At 43.4% G+C, this 23632-nt stretch overlaps 1 protein-coding gene across 2 annotated transcripts in view; it reads left to right on the top strand.

The window, feature by feature from the left end:
* The window catches only part of LOC128692434 (uncharacterized), a 67942-nt gene that overhangs the window by 5761 nt on the left and 38549 nt on the right, over positions 1-23632 (top strand). The gene's annotated exons all lie outside the window — the stretch shown is intronic.

Genomic DNA, 23632 nt, shown 5'->3' with positions numbered 1-23632 from the left:
AACGACCTCTTCCTAAAGCTACCCAAGAAATAACTCCCGTACCCAATGACACCAATCAAACCCAGCCCCTCCCACTCATATATTTGTCCAGTCTCATCTTGAAGCTACCCAAAGTCCTATCCTCTATCACCCTTCTGAGAAGATTGTTCCACGCATCTACAACTCTGTTAGAAAACCGTGAATTTGCACAAGATGTCCTCTCTTGAGCAACTCTACCAGCAGCTAAAAGAGGAGCTTAGGGTTGCTAAGCTTGAGATACGGCGACTGACGGAGGAAAACAAGAGGATTCGAAGTAATCCTCCTGTTGTGAGTTCTCAGGTCAAGAGAGGAACCTGGTCAGTGGCCGGCCAACATTTTGAAGCTGAAAATCAAGAAGACTGTTGCAGTGGCGGAAACAACGAAAAGCCAGAAGACTGTGGTGGAGACTTCCAACCCATTTTCGGTGTTACCAGACGAATGTGTGTTGTCAACTGGAAACGTCGCAATGAGTACCAAGGAATCATTGGCAGAGGAGGGTGAGTCGACATCCCTTGAAACCCCAACGAAGACCATCGAAAACGTCACTACAAACTCCACCAGTGAAGGTAAGAACATTGTTTTAGTTGGGGACAGTCAAGTGAAATTTATGGATAGGGCACTCTGTCTTAGGGACAGGAAGAGGAGGCAGAGGGTATGTTTTCCCGGGGCTGGGATGGGGGAAATTGTTAGCCGTCTGGACGACATCATGAAAGGTAATGGGAGTAATCCTATTATCTGCCTTAGTGTGGGGGGCAACGATGTTGGCAGACGTAGGAGTGAAGACCTGATTAGCAAGTATAGGACAGCAATAGAGATAATTAGGAAGAAGGGTGGGAACCCTGTGATATGTGGTATTTTCCCTCTGAAGTTTCCCTCAGGATAGCTGGAACTCACAGGATGAATTTCATCCAGTAAAGCAAATGATTAGAGGTCTTGGGGACGAAACGTCCTCAACCTATTCTCAAACTTTAAATGGGTGAGATGCCGAGCTTGCTCGAACACTTTAATAATTAATGTCTTGGTCTGAAAAATGGCAGATGAAGTTCAATGTCGAAAAGTGTAAGGTACTAGCCATTGGTAATGAAAATAACTCTCGAAGCTATAATCTAGGTGAAGTAGAGCTTGATCATACAAAATGTGAAAATGACTTGGGAGTCATGGTGAGCAGAAATCTAAAGCCAAGACAGCAGTGCCTTAATGTGCGCAACAAGGCCAACAGATTACTTGGATTTATCTCAAGAAGTATAAGTAACAGAAGTCCAAAAGTTATTTTGCATCTCTATACATCACTAGTGAGGCCTCATTTAGATTATGCTGCTCAGTTTTGGTCCCCTTACTACAGGGTGGATATAGACTCATTAGAGAACATACAGAGAAGAATGACCAAAATGATTTACTGTGTAAGGATTTAGAAAGACACGTAAGCAAACTCTATAGAAGTGATCAAGGTCCCAGGACCGAAACGTTTTCTAATAAATATGTTATAGTGTTTGCTAACGTGTCTTTCTAAACCAACTTGTCGGTATTTATTACCAAGGTTTATACCACTGTGTAAGGAACCTCCCGTATGAAGATAGACTTAAAGCCTTAAATCTCCACTCTGAGGAGAGGCGTAGAATGAGGGGAGATATCATTGAAATGTAAAAGTGGATGACGGGCATAAACAAGAGAGATATTAATAAAGTACTGAGGGTGTCGAACCAGGTAAGAACAAGAAATAATGAATTTAAGTTAGATAAATTTAGATTTAGAAAGAACATAGGTAAGTACTGGTTTTCTAACAGAGTTGTAGATGCGTGGAACAGTCTTCCCAGTGGGGTGATAGAGGCTAGGACCCTGGGTAGCTTTAAGAAAAGATTGGACAAATATATGAGTGGGAGGGGCTGGGTTTGATTGGTGTCATTGGGTACGGGAGTTATTTCTTGGGTAGCTTTAGGTAGAGGTCGTTTTGATAAGGACCTGCCTCGCATGGGCCAGTAGGCCTTCTGCGTGTTCCTTCAATCTTATGTTCTTATGTGTGATGAATGGTTTGAAAAACCGACAAGTTGAAGATTGAGACACTTATGCAGCATATGGGAATCTTTATTCAGGAAACGTTTCGCCACACAGTGGCTTCATCAGTCCAATACAAAGAGGAAGGCGTAAGAAGAGGAGGAGAATGAGGTAATCAGTCCCTCAACCTGGAGTCGATGTGTTCAGTCCATCAATCTTGAAGAATGTACAGCATAGGGCCGTAGACGTGGCTTACATACTGTAGTTAGGTGAGGTGAAGCAGGCGGAGGCGGGGTCATAGTGGTACCATCCACTAGTCGAAGTAGGTCTACGTCCAAAGGTTGAACAAGTGTTGAAGAATTCTTTGTAACAAGATCCCATGATGCTGCAGTGTCTGACAGTTGTGATGAATGGTTTGAAAAACCGCCAAGTTGAAGATTGAGACACTTATGCAGCATATGGGAATCTTTATTCAGGAAACGTTTCGCCACACAGTGGCTTCATCAGTCCAATACAAAGAGGAAGGCGTAAGGAGAGGAGGAGAATGAGGTAATCAGTCCCTCAACCTGGAGTCGATGTGTTCAGTCCATCAATCTTGAAGAATGTACAGCATAGGGCCGTAGACGTGGCTTACATACTGTAGTTAGGTGAGGTGAAGCAGGCGGAGGCGGGGTCATAGTGGTACCATCCACTAGTCGAAGTAGGTCTACGTTCAAAGGTTGAACAAGTGTTGAAGAATGCTGCATAAGTGTCTCAATCTTCATCTTGTCGGTTTTTCAAACCATTCATCACAACTGTCAGACACAGCAGCATCATGGGATCTTGTTACAAAGAATTCTTCAACACTTGTTCAACCTTTGGACGTAGACCTACTTCGACTAGTGGATGGTACCACTATGACCCCGCCTCCGCCTGCTTCACCTCACCTCACTACAGTATATAAGCCACGTCTACGGCCCTATGCTGTACATTCTTCAAGATTGATGGACTGAACACATCGACTCCAGGTTGAGGGACTGATTACCTCATTCTCCTCCTCTCCTTACGCCTTCCTCTTTGTATTGGACTGATGAAGCCACTGTGTGGCGAAACGTTTCCTGAATAAAGATTCCCATATGCTGCATAAGTGTCTCAATCTTCAACTTGTCGGTTTTTCAAACCATTCATCACAACTGTCAAACACAGCAGCATCATGGGATCTTGTTACAAAGAATTCTTCAACACTTGTTCAACCTTTGGACGTAGACCTACTTCGACTAGTGGATGGTACCACTATGACCCCGCCTCCGCCTGCTTCACCTCACCTCACTACAGTATATAAGCCACGTCTACGGCCCTATGCTGTACATTCTTCAAGATTGATGGACTGAACACATCGACTCCAGGTTGAGGGACTGATTACCTCATTCTCCTCCTCTCCTTACGCCTTCCTCTTTGTATTGGACTGATGAAGCCACTGTGTGGCGAAACGTTTCCTGAATAAAGATTCCCATATGCTGCATAAGTGTCTCAATCTTCAACTTATGTTCTTATGTTCTTATTTTGCCTAGGAGAGGAGTTGGTAATGAATGGTTGTCCAGGGCAATTGGTGTCAATTGCTGGCTGTAAGGAAAATGCAGTAACATTCATAGACAACTAGGACCTCTTCTATGGCAGAATAGACATGTATGCCAGGGATGGAGTTCACTTTTCTAGGTTTGGGATGGGAGCACTGGCCATCGCAATGGAGGGAGCTGTTAGGTCTTTAAACTAGAAATAGATAGTGTTATGGGTTTTCGCGGAAAATCAATGGATTCTGAGTGTAGCGATAGAGTGAGTTTTAAGGAAACCAGTTATAGGAAGAATGAGGAAGAATTATTGGTGAACATAGGAAAGCCAATGGCATTAGGTGATAAGGAGAGTAACAGGCATAGTGGAGGAACAGAAATCAGCAATAAGAAGAAAGAGAAGGGAGGGTTTCTGAAAATATATTATACTAACAGTCGTGGTGCGAGAAATAAGATGGACGAATTGAGATTAGTTGCATGTGCGGGTAACATTGATGTTTTTGCCATAACTGAGACGTGGTTTAATATGAAAAATAGGGACATGCCTGCTGAATGTCACATACAGGGTTTGAAATTGTTCCAAGTAGACAGAAGTATTGGGAAGGGGGGTGGGGTGGCACACTATGTCCATGATCGTTTAAATTATTGCATAAAAACGGGTATAAAGTCTGAAACACATACTGAATCTGTTTGGGTAGAATTTACAGAGGGGCCTAGAAAATTGATTTCAGGCGTGATATACCGTCCACCAAAATTGGATAGAGACCGAGGAAGACTACTCTGGGAGGAAATTGTTAAGGCCACAAGGCACGATAACGTTGTAATTCTAGGGGACTTTAGCTTTAGTAATATTGATTGGAATCTTCTAACTGGGAATCTGGAATCTACGACTTTTTAGAAGTGGTTCATGATTGTTTTTTGAAGCAGTTTGTGATAGAACCTACAAGGGGAAATAACCTGCTTGATAGGTAAGACACATATGCAACAGTTAGGTATCTTTATTTCGAAACGTTTCGCCTACACAGTAGGCTTCTTCAGTCGAGTACAGAAAAGTTGATAGAAGCAGAAGATACTTGAAGACGATGTAATCAGTCCATCACCCTTAAAGTTTTGAGGTGGTCAGTCCCTCAGTCTGGAGAAGAGCATTGTTCCATGGTATGAAACAATATGGAGATGAAGTGACAGAATGGAACCTTATATAGCGCCAGGAGGTGAGACGTAGGTCACTAGGAGAGGTAAGAACTCAGATGTTGGGAGGGCAGGTCCCTCTCAAATCCAGCCGTTCTCACTAGTAGAGGTTGTCGAAGTTGATTGTAGGTCTGTACCAAGATACCCTTGTGTTGCAGTGTCAGACAGATTGAACATTAAAATGGTATAAAATACCGACAGGTTGTTAGGTAAGACACATATGCAACATTTTCTGTACTCGACTGAAGAAGCCTACTGTGTAGGCGAAACGTTTCGAAATAAAGATACCTAACTGTTGCATATGTGTCTTACCTAACAACCTGTCGGTATTTTATACCATTTTAATGTTCAACCTGCTTGACTTGGTTCTGGCAAACAAGGAATCACTTGTTAATAATTTAGAAATTTCAGAGGAACTGGGTGCTAGCGACCACAAATCAATTACATTTAGCATTGATTGGAAGTATAATATTAGGGATAACTCAGTAACAGTCCCAGATTTCTGCTTAGCAGATTACGATGGGCTTAGAGAACACTTATCATCTGTTGACTGGGATAACGAAGAGAGCTATCAGTATGAGAGTTTTCTAAACACTATAAATGCTGCCCAAAGAACATTTATCCCATATAAAGAATTTAGATCGAACAGACATGACCCAAAATGGATGAATAATAGGCTCAAATATCTTTTAGGACAGAAAAAGGGAATTTATAGGCGCATCAAAAGAGATGAGGGGTCATCTTTTGAGTCAGTATATTGACATTAAGAGGGACATTAAAAAGGGGATAAGAAAAACCAAACGGGACTATGAAATTAAAGTTGCCAGGGATTCAAAAACTAACCCGAAAAGTTTTTTCCAGGTTTAAAGAACGAAAGTTAGAGATAAGATAGATCCTCTTAAAAATAACTATGGGCATCTTACTGACAAAGAGAACGACATGTGCTCGATTTTAAATAATTATTTTCTCTCGATTTTTACTCAGGAGGACACTAACAATATCCCAGTAATAAATTTTTATAGTGGGCTTGAAGACGACAAATTATGCAATATCATAGTCACTAGCGAAATGGTTATCAAACAGATAGACCGACTGAAGCAAAATAAATCCCCGGGCCCTGATGAACTTTTTTCCAGGATTCTTAAAGAGTGTAAAATGGAATTTTGTGAACCATTGACTAATATTTTTAATATTTCTCTTCAAACAGGTGTAGTGTCTGATATGTGGAAGATGGCTAATGTTATTCCTATTTTTAAAGCAGGGGACAAGTCACTACCGTCAAATTACCGTCCAATAAGCCTGGCCTCAATTGTAGGCAAATTACTAGAGTCAATTATAGCTGATATTATAAGAAGCCACCTGGATAAGCATAGCTTGATTAATAATACTCAACATTTATTCACGAGGGGCCGTTCCTGCCTAACTAATTTATTACCCCTCTTCAGTAAAGCTTTTGAGGCCGTTGATCATGGTAAAGAATTCGATATTGTTTATTTAGATTTTAGTAAGGCTTGATAGAGTACCGCACCAGAGACTGTTAAAAAAAAGTTGCAGCTCATGGTAATGGGGGAAAAGTGCTGTCATGGATAGAGTCATGGCTCATTAATAGGAAGCAGAGAGTATGCATAAATGGGGTTAAATCCGAGTGGGGATCTGTAACAAGTGGCGTACCACAGGGATCAGTCTTGGGCCCGTTGTTGTTTATAATATATATCAATAACCTTGATGAGGGTATTATTAGTGATATGAGCAAATTCGCCGATGACACAAAGATAGATAGGATAATTGATTCAAACGTAGATGTTAGGGAACTCCAGGAGGATTTAGACAAACTCTATTCTTGGTCAGAAAAGTGGCAGATACAGTTCATTGTAGATAAATGCAAGGTTCTGAAGCTCGGGAGTGTCCATAACCCTAGCACTTATAAGTTAAATAATGTAGAACTTAGCCATACAGATTGCGAAAAGGACTTGGTGGTTATGGTAAGCAGCAACCTTCACCCAAGACAGCAATGCCTAAGTGTGCGTAATAAGGCAAATAGATTATTGGGATTTATATCAAGAAGTTGGTTTAGAATGACACGTAAGCAAACACTGTGACATATTTATTAGAAAACGTTTCGGTCCTGGGACGTTGATCACTTCTAACATACAACAATAAAGTTTTAAATCTTCTCAATGATGCCAACACATATCAGCCTGTATCAGAATCAGTGCTACTTCAAAGTACCCTGACTGTTCTTCGAAAGTCTCGTAGCATCTTACGAAAATCAGAACAAGGCAAAAAACTACTTAAACTTTTACCAGGTCAACCGATACCAGCACGCCTGTATGGCCTTCCTAAGACACACAAGCCTGGCATCCCACTACGGCCTATCACTTCGGGCATTGGGAGTGCACCACACAGACTAGCCGGCCACCTTGCCAAATACCTTTCAGCGCTTCTGGGCACCATCAGTCAAGCCCACCTCAAACACTCAGGTGACCTTCTCTCCCGAATTTCCAACTTGAATGTTAAAAACAAAAGCAAGGCTTCCTTCGATGTCACAGCCCTCTTTACCAACGTTCCTACTGACGCTGCAATCAACATTCTGAGACAGAGGCTCACTGAAAACCACGACCTCCCTTTACCTCTTCTAGATTTCATCAGTCTAGTGGATCTTTGTGTTAATTTCAACTTCTTCAAGTATCAGGACAACTGTTACAAACAGTGCTTTGGGATGGCAATGGGCAGCCCGCTCAGTGCTGTGCTTGCCAGTCTCTTCATGGAAAACCTCTTCATGGAAAACCTCTTCATGGAAAACCACCCTCATTCCCAACACCGTTACTTGGCTAAGATACGTTGATGATATATTGGTTTTATCTCCGAGACGTCTCAATATCCAGGCCCTTCTCAACAAGATCAATGCAGCCGAACCATCAATAAAGTTTACACTTGAACTCGAAAACGATGGCAAACTTCCTTTCCTCGACGTTCTCCTGTGCAGATCTCCCGACAGTGACAAACTTCTCTTCAAAGTGTATAGAAAGCCTGCCAACAAGGACGATCTTATACACTTTTATTCACACCAAGACACCCGCACTAAAAGAGGACTCCTCATTGGCTTCTTCTTGAGAGCTCTTCGCATCTCCAGCCCTTGTTTTCTTGAAGAAGAATGTACCTACATAACACAAGCCTTTACACGTCTTCAGTTCCCATCTTTCATCATCCGAGATTGCAGACTCAAGGCACAAGCTATCCTCAACAAACCGCCCATGGAACAGCCCCCTAAGCAGTTCATAGTGCTCCCATGTGGTGATGTGGCCACGAATACTCGCCGGTCACTTGCTATGAGTAACATCAACGTTTCCACCATAAACGCATCATCTATCAAAGACCTCACTACGAAACGCAGCACCACACCTCTAACTTCTACAGCAGGCGTCTACACCATCCTCTGTGAATTCTGTCCCAAGAAATATGTAGGCGAAACAGGCAGAGATCTTGCAGTCCGCCTGAATGAGCATCGAAATGCCTCTAACAGAGACGATGTAAGGTACGTCTGTGTCCTCCACAGAGACTCCACAGGGCATTTGATAAACTGGAATGAGGCACAACTCGTTCTCACCGAACCAGACCTCAGACGTCGACTGTGCCCAGAAGCCTCACTAATCGCCGTCACCGACATTATAGAACGTAACACTGGAAACTACAAAATTTCAAAAACATTGGCATACATGATACTCAAATACCACCAACCCAACAACGCAGGAGTCACATGATATCATCGTCTACCCGTCCTCATCTCAACATGACATTCTTCAGGTCACCGAGCGTCACTCACACCTCACTCTCCGCCTATATATATAAAATGTCTTTCTACCTCTGAATGCTAGAAGTGATCAAGGTCCCACCACCGAAACGTTTTCTAATAAATATGCCATAGCGTTTGCTTACGTGTCTTTCTAAACCAACTTGTCGGTATTTATTACCAAGGTTTATATCATGTCAAGAAGTGTAAGCAACAGAAATCCAGAGGTTATATTGCAGCTTTATACGTCATTAGTAAGGCCTCACATAGATTACGCAGCTCAGTTCTGGTCTCCATATTACAGAATGGACATAAATTTATTAGAAAACATTCAGCGAAGAATGTTTACAGTGAAACATATATAAGTGAACAGTATTAGATAAGGCTAAAGAGGTTTTTGTGGCATTTGTGGATTTGGAAAAGGCGTATGACAGGGTGGATAGGGGGGCAATGTGGCAGATGTTGCAAGTGTATGGTGTAGGAGGTAGGTTACTGAAAGCAGTGAAGAGTTTTTACGAGGATAGTGAGGCTCAAGTTAGAGTAAGTAGGAAAGAGGGAGATTATTTCCCAGTAAAAGTAGGCCTTAGACAAGGATGTGTGATGTCACCGTGGTTGTTTAATATATTTATAGATGGGGTTGTAAGAGAAGTAAATGCGAGGGTCTTGGCAAGAGGCGTGGAGTTAAAAGATAAAGAATCACACACAAAGTGGGAGTTGTCACAGTTGCTATTTGCTGATGACACTGTGCTCTTGGGAGATTCTAAAGAGAGGTTGCAGAGGTTGGTGGATGAATTTGGTAGGATGTGCAAAAGAAGAAAAATTAAAAGTGAATACAGGAAAGAGTAAGGTTATGAGGATAACAAAAAGATTAGGTGATGAAAGATTGGATATCAGATTGGAGGGAGAGAGTATGGAGGAGGTGAATGTATTCAGATATTTGGGAGTGGACGTATCAGCGGATGGGTTTATGAAAGATGAGGTGAATCATAGAATTGATGAGGGGAAAAGGGTGAGTGGTGCACTTAGGAGTCTGTGGAGACAAAGAACTTTGTCCTTGGAGGCAAAGAGGGGAATGTATGAGAGTATAGTTTTACCAACGCTCTTATATGGGTGTGAAGCATGGGTGATGAATGTTGCAGCGAGGAGAAGGCTGGAGGCAGTGGAGATGTCATGTCTGAGGGCAATGTATGGTGTGAATATAATGCAGAGAATTCGTAGTTTGGAAGTTAGGAGGAGGTGCGGGATTATCAAAACTGTTGTCCAGAGGGCTGAGGAAGGGTTGTTGAGGTGGTTCGGACATGTAGAGAAAATGGAGCGAAACAGAATGACTTCAAGAGTGCATTAGTCTGTAGTGGAAGGAAGGCGGGGTAGGGGTCAGCCTAGGAAAGGTTGGAGGAAGGGGGTAAAGGAGGTTTTGTGTGCGAGGGGCTTGGACTTCCAGCAGGCATGCTTGAGCGTGTTTGATAGGAGTGAATGGAGACAAATGGTTTTTAATACTTGACGTGCTGTTGGAGTGTGAGCAAAGTAACATTTATGAAGGGATTCAGGGAAACCGGCAGGCCGAACTTGAGTCCTGGAGATGGGAAGTACAGTGCCTGCACTCTGAAGGAGGGGTGTTAATGTTGCAATTAAAAAACTGTAGTGTAAAGCACCCTTCTGGCAAGAGAGTGATGGAGTGAATGATGGTGAAAGTTTTTTCTTTTTCGGGCCACCCTGCCTTGGTGGGAATCGGCCAGTGTGTTAATAATAATAATCAGCGAAGAATGACTAAATTAATACATAGCATTAGAAATCTTCCGTACGAAAAACGACTGAAGACTCTTAAACTACATTCACTTGTAAGACGAAGAATGAGGGGAGACATGATCGAAATTTACAAGTGGAAGATGGGTATTAACAAAGGGGATATAGATAAGGTCCTCGGGATATCTCTCCTAGAGAGAACCCGCAATATTGGATTCAAATTAGACAAGTCTACATTTAAGAACATAAGAACATAAGAATGTAGGAACACTGCAGAAGGCCTACTGGCCCATACGAGGCAGGTCCTTATCAAAACGACATCTACCTAAAGCTACTCAAGAAATAACTCCTGTACCCCTTGACACCAATCAAACCCAGCAACTCCCACTCATATATTTGTCCAGCCTCTTCTTAAAGTTACCCAAGGTCCTAGCCTCTATCACCCCACTGGGAAGACTGTTCCACGCATCTACAACTCTGTTAGAAAACCAGTACTTACCCATGTCCTTTCTAAATCTAAATTTATCCAACTTAAATCCATTATTCCTGGTTCTTACCAGGTTCGACACCCTCAGTACTTTATTAATGTCTCCTTTGTTTATGCCCGTCATCCACTTATACACTTCAATGATATCTCCCCTCATTCTACGCCTCTCCAGAGAGTGGAGATTTAAGGCTTTAAGTCTATCTTCATACGGGAGGTTCCTTACACAGTAAATCATTTTAGTCATTCTTCTCTGTATGTTCTCTAATGAGTCTATGTCCATCCTGTAGTAAGGGGACCAAAACTGAGCAGCATAATCTAAATGAGGCCTCACTAGTGATGTATAGAGCTGTAAAATAACTTTTGGACTTCTGTTACTTATACTTCTTGAGATAAATCCAAGTAATCTGTTGGCCTTGTTGCGCACATTAAGGCACTGCTGTCTTGGCTTTAGATTTCTGCTTACCATGACTCCCAAGTCTTTTTCACATTCTGTATGACCAAGCTCTACTTCACCTAGATTATAGCTTCGAGGGTTATTTTCATTACCAAAGGCAAGTACCTTACACTTATCCATATTAAACTTCATCTGCCATTTTTCAGACCAAGACATTAATTTGTTCAAATCGTCCTGGAGTTCATTGATATCCTCCTCAGAGTGGATTATACGGCTTATCTTTGTATCATCAGCAAACTTACTCATGTCACTAGTAATCCCTTCATCAAGGTCATTAATGTAAATTATGAACAGTAGAGGCCCTAAAACTGATCCTTGTGGAACGCCACTAGTGACTAATCCCCATTCAGATTTCACTCCATTAATGGTAACTCTCTGCTTTCTATTGGTAAGCCATGCCTCAATCCATGCTAGAACTTTACCTCCTATACCATGAGCTGCCACTTTTCTTAAGAGTCTCTTGTGAGGTACTCTGTCGAAGGCTTTACTAAAATCCAAATAAACAATATCATATTCCTTATCACTGTCAACTGCCTCAAATGTTCTATTGAAGAACGTCAGTAAGTTTGTCAGGCAGGAACGACCTCTCGTGAATCCATGCTGAGATTCATTTATCAAGTTATGCTCTTCAAGGTGACTTCTGATAATGTCAGCTATAATTGATTCTAATAACTTGCCCACTATAGAAGTCAGGCTTATTGGACGGTAATTTGAAGGAGTGGACTTATCCCCTGATTTGAATATAGGAACCACATTAGCCATCTTCCACAACTCTGGCACAACACTGGTAAGGATGGACGATTTGAATACACTCGTTAATGGCTGACTAAGCTCCATCTTGCATTCCTTAAGTACCCTTGAAAACAACTCATCGGGTCCCGGGGACTTATTTTGTTTCAGTTTGTCTATCTGTTTAATAACCATGTCCCTCGTGACAGTAATATTAGTTAACTTAAATTCATCAGGAACTAAATAATTGTTAATTACTGGAATCTCATTTACATCTTCCTGTGTAAAAACTGACAAAAAATAGTCATTAAATAAGGAACACATTTCCAGTTCATTATCCGTCAGCTGTCCATTCCCAGATTTCAGAGGTCCTACTTTTTCCTTCACCTTCGTCCTATACACTTGAAAGAACCCCTTTGGATTAGTCTTTGATTCATTAGCAACTCTAATTTCATAGTCACGTTTAGCCTTTCTAATCGCCCTTTTTACTTCTCTTTTAAGCTGAACATATTGGTCAGTAAGGTTAACCTCTCCTCTTCTGATGCGCCTATAAATTTCCCTTTTCTCCCCTAATAGATGCTTTAGCCTCCTGTTAACCCATTTGGGATCGTTATTATTAGACCTAAATTCTCTCTGGGGAATGTATATACTCTGGGCACTGTGTACATTATTAAGAAAACAATCATAAAAGCAGATCCCTTCATATTCATAAGTATGATTATTGTCAATAAAATCATTAGCTAGATAACCCCAATCAAGATTAGACAGATGTTCCCTAAGTCCATTATAATCGGCAGAACGAAAATCAGGGATTTTTACTGTATTATCATTATTCTTGCATTCCCAATTAATGCTAAAAGTGATGGATTTGTGATCACTTGCGCCAAGCTCTTCAGTGATCTCCAGATTATTCACGAGTGTTTCCTTATTTGACAAGACTAGGTCTAGCAAATTATTACCCCTGGTAGGCTCAGTTACACTCTGTTTCAGAAAACAGTCCTGAACTGTTTCCATAAAGTCACTGGACTCTAGATTACCTGTCAAAGAATTCCAGTCAATTTGACTTAAGTTAAAGTCCCCTACTATGACTATGTTACTGTGTCCAGAAGCCCTAACAATTTCGTCCCAAAGAAGTCTCCCTCTATCGTGATCCAAGCCTGGAGGTCTGTATAATACACCTAGAATTAGTTTTTCTTGACCCTCCACGAACTCTACCCAAACAGACTCTGTTACTGCTCCATCTATTTTTATACCTGTTTTAATGCAACAATTAATATTTTCTCGAACATACAATGCAACTCCTCCCCCCTTCCCATTACATCTATCCACATTGAACAACTTAACTCCCTGAATATTACACTCAGCAGTCATATCCCGACTCTTTAAATCATACCACGTTTCAGTTAATGCAATGACATCAAAGTTCCCAGCACATGCTACCAAACGTAGTTCATTAATTTTATTTCTTGCACTTCGACTGTTAGCATAAAATACCATCATATGTTTTTTCTTCTGCACATTTTTCCTATTCATCTTTGTTTTTACACAATTTCTGAAATTATCATTACCCAGAGTTACTCCATGACAGTTACTATTAAGATTCTTAATATCAGAGCATAAGTCAATATATCCATACTCATTATTAATCATTTCTAAACCCATACCTCTAACTAATCCTAGTTTAAAGTCCTAACAACCCCCTCAACTGAGTTAGCAAGAAAACCCACACCTGCCCTGGATAAGTGAACCCCATCCCTGGCATACATGTCATTTCGGCCATAGAAGTTGTCCCAGTTGTCAATGAATGGTACTGCATTATCCTTACAGTGTTTATCCAGCCAACAATTAATACCAATTGCTCTGGACAACCATTCATTGCCAACACCTCTTCTTGGCAAAATGCCACATATAACAGGGCGCCCCCCCTTCTTCCTAATTATGTCTATAGCTGTCCTGAACTTTCTAACTAAATCCTCACTTCTACGCTTGCCTACATCATTGCCTCCAGCACTGAGGCAAATAATAGGGTTGATCCCATTACCATTCATGATGTTGTCAAGCCGGCTAACAATGTCCTCCATCCCAGCCCCAGGAAAGCATACCCTTTGTCTCCTACTCCTGTCCTTCAAGCAGAATGCCCTATCCATGTATCTAACCTGGCTATCCCCAACAACAACAATATTCTTACCTTCCTTGTTGTCGTTCGTCGTGACGATCCCAGTAGTCGACTCACATTCGTCGGGTAGCACCGAGAATGCGTTGGAGGTTTCCACAGGAGTTTCCACAGCAGTCTCTTTCTTCTTCATCGTTTCTGGCTTTCCATTCGTCTTCTTGATCGTCAACTTCGTCGTCCCCTGCTGTCCAGCCACTGACCACGATCCCTTCTTGACCTGAGGACTCGAAACAGGAGGACTACTACGAATCCTCTTGTTTTCCTCGGTCAATCGCCGTATCTCCATCTTCGCTGCCCTCAATTCTTCCTTAAGTTGCTGGTAAAGTTGCTCGATGGAGGGCATCTTGGTTCAGTCCACGGGAGCAAACAAGACACTTCTTCACAGAGTTAAGTACAGGTCACCACTGGGTTAAGTACAGATTCACAGAGAGCACACAAACAGGTCTTCACCCAGAGCACACAAACAGGTCTTCACCCAAGCACACAAACAGGTATTGGTTTGGAAATAGGGTAGTTGATGAGTGGAACAGTCTACCTAGTTTTGTTATTGAGGCTAAAACCTTGGGTAGCTTCAAATTTGGCAATATAAACACAAATGCAGTATAATGTGATCCTTTATTGACTACGTTTCGCCCACACAGTGGGCTTTTTCAAGTCACAAACAGAACTACCTGGGGTGGAAGGAACGCGAGTATTTATAGTCCGGCTGAGGTCAGGTGAAGAATGCTGCATCTGATGATGTACCGAGTTGGGTTGTAGAGTCTAAAAACTTGGGTAGCTTGGAAAGGAGACTGGACAAGTTTGTGAGCAGACCTTCTACAGTGTTCTTATGTGGGATAGCGATGAAGAAGTTTCTTGGCAAGTGGTTCAGCTATGTTATAGAAGCCACTATTCTGGTTGAAGTTGTCGGATATAGAAATAAGTGATGATTCCAGGATTCTTCGGTATTGAGTGTTGTCTTCTGTGGCGATAAGTCTTGAGTTTCTGTAGTTTATCAAGTGGTTGTGTGAATTACGGTGTTGTACGCAGGCATTCCTTGTGTCGTCAGACCTGCTTGCGTATTGGTGTTCTGAAATACGTGTTTGGAGGTCCCTTGATGTTTCGCCCACGTATAACTTGTTGCAGTCATTACAAGGGATTATGTATACCCCTGCAGAGGATGGAGGCTTGTCCTGCCTACTACTGGTGATGTCCTTGATGGTCGTGGTTGTGGAGGTAGATACTTGGAATGATGTTTTGGCAAAGATGTTGGAAACATGTTTGGCAATGGAGTTGGTGGGAAGGACTATGTATCTCTTCTCGGCAGTGTCTTCTCTGGGTGTGTTGAAGATGTTTAGTGCTCGCCGTCTGCAGTCTCTGATGAAGTGACGAGGATAGTGGAGTTTGGAAAATACCTGTTCAATTATAGTGCATTCTTCTTCAAGGAACTCGTTGCTGCAGATTCTGAGTGCACGCAGGAAGAAGCCTATAATTACACCACGTTTGGTTTTGGTGTCGTGGTGAGAGTAGAAGTGGAGAAGATCGTTTTGGTTGGTGGGTTTTCGATAGACTTTAAAACGAAGTTCGTGGTCAGCTTTGCAGAGTAGAACATCAAGGAAAGGAAGAGTGTTGTCGACCTCTTCTTCAAGTGTGAACTGGATTGAAGGCTCGACCTGGTTGAGCTTGTCTTGGAGAGCTTGAACGTTGAAGCGTTTAGGAGTTATGAGGAGAATGTCGTCAACATAACGGAGCCAGGTGACAGACGAAGGAATAATGGTGGAGAAACGTTCGGCTTCTAGATGTTCCATGTATAGGTTCGCTAGGACTGCACTGAGTGGCGAACCCATGGGTAGTCCAAAAGTCTGCTGAAAGAGGTGATTTTCAAAAGAGAAACACGTAAAGCCAACACATAGTTCAACCAGGTCGATGAAGTCGCTGGCTGGAATGGGAAGATCAAGTGAATCGTCAATTTTCTTGCGCAAGAGATCGATGGCTTGTTTAGTAGGTACTTTAGTGAATAGGGAAGTCACGTCAAGGCTGGAAAGTTTCTTGTTCCTGATGTTGATGTTGCGAATGCGATTGAGAAGATCACCTGAGTGTTTGAGATGTGCTGGACTGATAGTGCCCAAGAGTTTCGAGAGGTGTTTGGCGAGAATTCCTGAGAGCTTGTGGGGAGCACTGCCTATTCCCGAGGATATGGGCCTCAGTGGGATACCAGGCTTGTGAGTCTTTGGCAGGCCGTACATTCTGGCAGGTCTGGGGTTGCTGGGCATGGTGTGCAGAAGTTTCTTCCCTTGTTCTGAGCTCCTCAGAATGCGGCGAGTCCTTTGAAGAAAAGTTTTAGTAAGGTTGTCCACTTGGTTAGTTGTGAGAGGTTTGTAGGTATCTGGGTCATTAAGTAGATTGAGCATTTTGTTCCTGTAATCGTCAGTGTTCATGATAACAACACCACCTCCTTTATCAGCGGTGGTGACCCTGATGGTCGTGTCTTCTGCTAAACCTTTGAGTGCATTGATGTAACGTCGGGGTATGACTGGGGAGCTGCGTGTTGAGATGGCTGCTGAGATGATGCCTTGAAGATAGCCTTTTTGGAAGTCGGAGTCATTGTGTCTGTAGTTTTTGGCGATGAAATTGAGGTCTTGTTTTGGTTTCGTAATTCCTGTTGCGAATTTGAGGCCTAAGCTGAGGGCTTCAGTTTCTGTGGTTGACAGTGGACGAGATGAAAGATTTTGAATAATTTCAGGTCTTCCTAAACTTTTCCAATTACTATGCACTATAATTGAACAGGTATTTTCCAAACTCCACTATCCTCGTCACTTCATCAGAGACTGCAGACGGCGAGCACTAAACATCTTCAACACACCCAGAGAAGACACTGCCGAGAAGAGATACATAGTCCTTCCCACCAACTCCATTGCCAAACATGTTTCCAACATCTTTGCCAAAACATCATTCCAAGTATCTACCTCCACAACCACGACCATCAAGGACATCACCAGTAGTAGGCAGGACAAGCCTCCATCCTCTGCAGGGGTATACATAATCCCTTGTAATGACTGCAACAAGTTATACGTGGGCGAAACATCAAGGGACCTCCAAACACGTATTTCAGAACACCAATACGCAAGCAGGTCTGACGACACAAGGAATGCCTGCGTACAACACCGTAATTCACACAACCACTTGATAAACTACAGAAACTCAAGACTTATCGCCACAGAAGACAACACTCAATACCGAAGAATCCTGGAATCATCACTTATTTCTATATCCGACAACTTCAACCAGAATAGTGGCTTCTATAACATAGCTGAACCACTTGCCAAGAAACTTCTTCATCGCTATCCCACATAAGAACACTGTAGAAGGTCTGCTCACAAACTTGTCCAGTCTCCTTTCCAAGCTACCCAAGTTTTTAGACTCTACAACCCAACTCGGTACATCATCAGATGCAGCATTCTTCACCTGACCTCAGCCGGACTATAAATACTCGCGTTCCTTCCACCCCAGGTAGTTCTGTTTGTGACTTGAAAAAGCCCACTGTGTGGGCGAAACGTAGTCAATAAAGGATCACATTATACTGCATTTGTGTTTATATTGCCATTGTGTCGGTATTTTATACCATTTATTTCCAGCTTCAAATTTAGGTTGGATAAATACATGAGCGAGAGTGGTTGAATTTGAGCGGGACTTGCGTATGATGAAATTAAGACACATGTGCAACATCTGGGTATCTTTATTGTAGACGTTTCACCATCCAGTGACATAACTTGAAGACAGTAGATCTATGTACAGAAGACGAGGTAATCAGTCCCTCAACCTTGGAGTAGGTGCGAAGAGCACCGTAGTCGTGCAGATTCTGAAGCAGAAGTGTATGTGTATAATGTTCGCCAAGACCAGGGTCCTGGCACGGGTCTTAATCTTGAGATGACCCGTCTCTGGCTTCTGAAGGAGAACTGATTCTTCACTCTTGCAGTATATGCTGCTCAAGCACTGTTCCGGACAGTTCAGCTAGTGTGCCTCATAAGCGACTGAGGTTACTCTATCTCAGCTGTTTCCTGAGCTGGGGACTGGGCTCTGTCCGCTCTGATAATCTGCAGATTCATGGCACATGTGCAACATATGGATATCTCTATGTTGCACATGTGTCTTAACTTTCATATTGTCGGTATTTTATACCTTTCTTGCACAACTTGTCAGACACTGCAACATCATGGAATCTTGGTTCAGAGGACATCTACAAGACCTTCTTCACGGCTGCTGCAACTAACCCATCTCTTTGGGTAGGACCTATTTCCACTGGGGAATCCCGCCTACCAGTGACTATGCCCTAGTCTGCTACACGTCCTTATCCACTGACGCCTATATAACCGCCAGTCTTCTTGCCTTTGCTCCAGATTCTCCTCCACCACGATGCTGTGAACACTAACTCCAAGGCTGAGGGACTGATTACCTCATCTTTTGTATATAGTTCTACTGTCTTCTAATTATGTCCTTGAATCTGTATTGATAAAGCAACTGGATGGCGAAACGTCTACAATAAAGATATCCATATGTTGCACATGTGTCTTAACTTTCATATTGTCGGTATTTTATACCTTTCTTGCACATTTCCCTGTTGATAGGAATCAGTATTGGTTCTCCCCTCAGGTTGAACCATATCTTGAACTTCAGTTTGTGCCGTGTTTCCAGGTGTGTAACCACGCCATAGTGGGTTTTGTGTTCCGTATAAGCCTTTACCTTGAATCTGGAAGGTGATTTGAGCTGGGTTACCTGCTCCTTGGAGGGACGGCGTGTCTTACAGTTCACATTGATCCATCCTTCCGTATTCTCTGGTTGCATGGTTATGCTTGTCAGAACTGGAGACTCTTCGTCTGATGACACGGAATGGTCTCGCAACTTCTTCGCTAGGATTGCGCTCCACATTTCTAAATCCGAGTCATCCGTCGTGCCCCTGGAACATCGTGACCTCTTCCTTTCGGCAGAAGCCATGTGTCTGTCCATGTGGTGCTGGACTGTGATGTTGAACTAATGAATCTATAATACCCTGTGTAATGTTCTGATGTGAAGGAAGCAGAAGCAAGAAGCCTGACGCTTATATACTAACGTCAGGTGCAAATGGGACGGGTAGCAGACGAGGCCATTGTCACTGGTAGGCGGGATTCCCTAGTGGAAGTAGGTCCTATCCAAAGTTAAATAACAAAAAAGGTACAATACCGTGACTGGAACGATACACAAATAACCCGCACATAAAAGAGAGAAGCTTACGACGACGTTTCGGTCCGACTTGGACCATTGACAAAGTCACACTAACCAGAGGTACGAACGAACGAACGAAAGTTCAGGTAAGATCCCAAATGGGATGAGCGGGGAAGACGGGACAGACGAAGAATAGTGCTGGAGAGGAGTGTTCTTAGTCGTAGAAATAGAGCTAGGGCTTAACCCAGCAGCGAGGCGATCGTGGGACAGATATTGAGAAGAGAAATTCAGGCTCTTCTGTTGGGACTCCGGTGGGGTGAGCGGGAAGGAAGGGACATGTGACGTTCAGAGCTAGAGAGGAGTGTAGAACTGAGCCATGTCTTAACCCAAAGGGTAAGGCGAACGTGGATCAGAGAATGGTACATGTCATAGAAGGTACCTCTCGAAGAATCCAAGGTTATTTGTAAATAGGGTTAGGAGCAGGATCATGCAAGGAGTAGAAAAGGTTGTGTTGGTTTGTGGGTCTGCGAATGTCTTCGTCAAGGAGAGAGGTCCAGTAGTCATGTCGTGTCACAAGTTTGTCAATCTGTCTGTCACTGAGCGTCTTCCAGTACAGATTCAGCGCAGGGATGTCTAACTGGGCATGGAGAGACTCGCTTGTGGCGAAGTCCTCCCATCTGACATCAAGCACCCAGTGCAGAGCTTTGTTCTGGACACGCTGCAGTTTAAGTAAGTTTGTTTTTGCTGCAAGGGAGAGGGCTAGAGGAGAGTAAGTTATCAGAGGACGTATTAGGGATTTGTAGAGGTGTAGTTTGGTGCGTTGAGAGGCATGTTTCAGCTTGTAGAGGCCCGCAAGGGCCTTACTAGCTATTACATGCCTTGAGTGAAAGTGTCCGTGTAAACGAAGAAGGTAGTCAAGATTAACGATAATGACAGTCACAGATTGTGTGATGGGGATGTAAGTGCGGGTGTCAGCTGTTCTGAGCTCGACAGGTAATGGAGGATCACGTTTCTTGTAGTTAAAATACGTAATGCTGGATTTAGCTGCATTGGTTTTAATCCTCCATTTTTGTTCCCAGATGGCTATCCTGTCGACCTCATTTTGTGTTTTGTGTGTGAGTATATCTATATTGGCATGAGTGATAAGTTGTGTAATGTCGTCTGCATAGGCTAGTGTGATGGAGTTGTGGTATACAGGTGTTGGAATGTCGTTAGTGTATAAAATGTAGAGGGTAGGGGAGAGGACAGATCCCTGGGGTACTCCTGCATTTAGTGTGAAGTAGTCAGAGTAACAGCCTTGGAATTTGATTCTCATGGTACGGCCGTCTAGGAAGTTGCAGAGGAGTTTACGAGTAGTGAGAGGCAGGTTGAAGTTAGTGCAGAGTTTGTACTTGAACCCTTCGTGCCAGACAGTGTCAAAGGCTTTTTCAACGTCTTTTGCAACCAGGGCTGTCCTGTTTCTTTGTTTTGTGTTTATGTGGATGTAGTTGAGAATGATGTTAATGGCATCTTGTGTGGATCTGTGTTCTGAAGCCAAACTGACCATCAGAAAGTAGAGAATTGTGTTCCAGGTATCTGCGAAGGCGATGATTGATGAGTTTTTCAAAGAGTTTTCCTAAAGACTCACGAAATCGTAATGACACGATTGCAAACAAACCATACCCAGGCAGGGATTGAACCCGCGGTCAGAGTGTCTCAAAACTCCAGACCGTCGTGACGGTCTGGAGTTTTGAGACACTCTGACCGCGGGTTCAATCCCGGCCGGGGTATGGTTAGTTTTCCTAAAGTTTCAAGGAGGCTGATAGGGCGATAGTCTCTAGGGTCAGAGTGTTCTTCATTGGGTTTAGGAAGGAGGATAGCAGTAGCAGCTTTAAAGAGGGAAGGGAAGTATCCAGAGGCAAGGGAGGCATTGAGGAGGTTTGTGTAGGCAGTAATGATAGAGTAAGGAAGGTGTTTCAGGATAATATGGTTTAGGCCAGAGGCACCAGGGGCCTTGCGAGGAAGATGTCTGAGGAGAGTTTTAACTACTGTGTTGGTGAAAGGAGTGTCAAGTTCTTGGGAGGAGGTAAGAGAGTCCAAATGGATGTGGCTATCTGGTGTTGTTTCGTGTGTGTGTGTAGTGTTCCAGTGTTCTATGTTCTGAATGTGTTGAATAGCTTTAGGGTGGGGTGGGTGAGGGTGGAAGATGTTCTCCCAGATGTGTTTGAAGATGTTAGTAGCAGCCTGCAGGTTTGAGATGTGTGTGTTGTTGTGGGTGATGTGTTTGAATTTGTTGGTGGAAGTGGTGCCTCTGATTTTTTTGACAGAGTTCCAGAAGGCTTTTGTGTTGTTGATACGCTGTTTGTCCGCTTGTAGTATGAGCTGTGACCAGTGATTGTTGTGGTCTTGGTCTAGACTGTGTAGAATGTTGTTTCTGAGGTAAGTGAGATCTAATCGGACTTGATTAAATCTATGTGTGTTGTAGAGAAAGCGGTTGTGGTAACAGATAATTAGTCTTCTTGTTCTGATTGAGGGTTTGAAAGAATAATGAGTGGTGTGAGTTTTCTTTGGTATTGCGGCGTTGGCTGCTTGTGTAATGGTGTCCTGGTTGAGAGCAAGTTGAGTGTCAATGTCAGAGATGGGTTTGTTGTTGTAGTCATAGGTGAGGTTAGTATTATATATGTGTTGTTTGAAGGCATCCCAGTCAGCGTTCTTGTAGGAGAAGGAAGGTGTGGCCGGGATGAGGATAGGGTTGGAGGAGATGTGTAAGATGACGGGAATGTGATCAGAGCCTGTAATAGGGCCAGGTGATATATAGTGTTGAAAGAGAGAGCTGGCTCGGTTTGCCAGAATGATGTCGGGTTTGCCTTGGCCAGTGTATAACAAAAAAAGGCACGATACCGTGACTGGAACGATACACAAATAACCCGCACATAAGATAGAGAAGCTTACAACGACATTTCGGTCCGACTTGGACCATTTACAAAGTCACACTAACCAGAAGTGGAGCAGGACGGCTATATATAGGCAGGAAGAGGTGGTGGTGGTAGTAGTAGTAGTAGTAGTAGAGGTAGTAGTAGTGGTAGTCGTAGTAGTGGGGAATAAGGAGGAGGAGCCAGTCAAATACAAAGAAAGGGGAGCACTGCAAGGGAGCTAGGTGCCCACAGAGGGAGAGCTTTACGTATTTTAATTATAGAAAACGTGATCCTCCATTCCCTGTCAAGCTCAGAACAGCTGACACCCACACTTACATCCCATCACACAATCTGTCACTGTCCTTGGCGTTAATCTTGACTACCTTCTTCGTTTACACGGACACTTTCACTCAAGGCATGCAATAGCTAGTAAGGCCCTTGCGGGCCTCTACAAGCTGAAACATGCCTCTCAATGCACCAAACTACACCTCTTCAAATCCCTAATACGTCCTCTGATAACTTACTCTCCTCTAGCCCTCTCCCTTGCAGCACAAACAAACTTACTTAAATTGCAGCGTGTCCAGAACAAGGCACTGCACTGGGTGCTTGATGTCAGATGGGAGGACTTCGCCACAAGCGAGTCTCTCCATGCCCAATTAGACATCCCTGCGCTGAATCTGTACTGGAAGACGCTCAGTGACAGACAGATAGAGAAACTTGAGACACGACATGACTACTGGATCTCTCTCCTTGACGAAGACATTCGCAGACCCACGAACCAACACAACCTTTTCTACTCCTTGCATGATCCTGCTCCTAACCCTATTTACCAATAACCTTGGATTCGCTGACAGGTACCTTCTATGACAGGTACCATTCTCTGACCCACGTTGGCCTTAGCTTATGGGTTAAGACATGGCCCAGTTCTACACTTCTCTCTAGCGCTAAACGTCGCATGTCCCTTCCTCCCCGCTCACCCCACCGGAGTCCCAACAGAAGAGCCTGAATTTCTCTTCTCAGTATCTGTCCCACGATCGCCTTCGCTGCTGGGTTAAGCCCTGGCTCTATTTCTACGACTGTGAACACTCCTCTCCAGCACTATTCTTCGTCTGTCCCGTCTTACCCGCTCATCCCATTTGGGATCTTTCCTGAACTTTCGTCGTTCGTTCGTTCGCCTTTGCTCATCATCAGTCGTAGTCGTCAATCACGGTGCTGCATTCCTCGTTTGTGATTTAGCTCGAGTGGTGACGTGTGCTTACCTAACACATCACTCACACATCGACGATCTCGCCTCTCTCGAATTACCCCGTATTGGGAGAGACTTCGCTTAGAGTAGTGCTTGCTGGACCTTCGTCTTCCTCTCCACCATCTGGATTGGTGCGTCGGTGGTTGCCTACCCAAGGGCAGGAAGCCTGTTGCTGCCTGAATTCTCTTCGCCT

Source organism: Cherax quadricarinatus, chromosome 53 (genome assembly GCF_038502225.1).
Source record: "Cherax quadricarinatus isolate ZL_2023a chromosome 53, ASM3850222v1, whole genome shotgun sequence".
Classification (NCBI taxonomy): Eukaryota; Metazoa; Arthropoda; class Malacostraca; order Decapoda; family Parastacidae; genus Cherax; species Cherax quadricarinatus.
The sequence above is the reverse complement of the archived record's forward strand: the minus strand, read 5'-3'. Positions and strand labels throughout refer to the sequence as shown.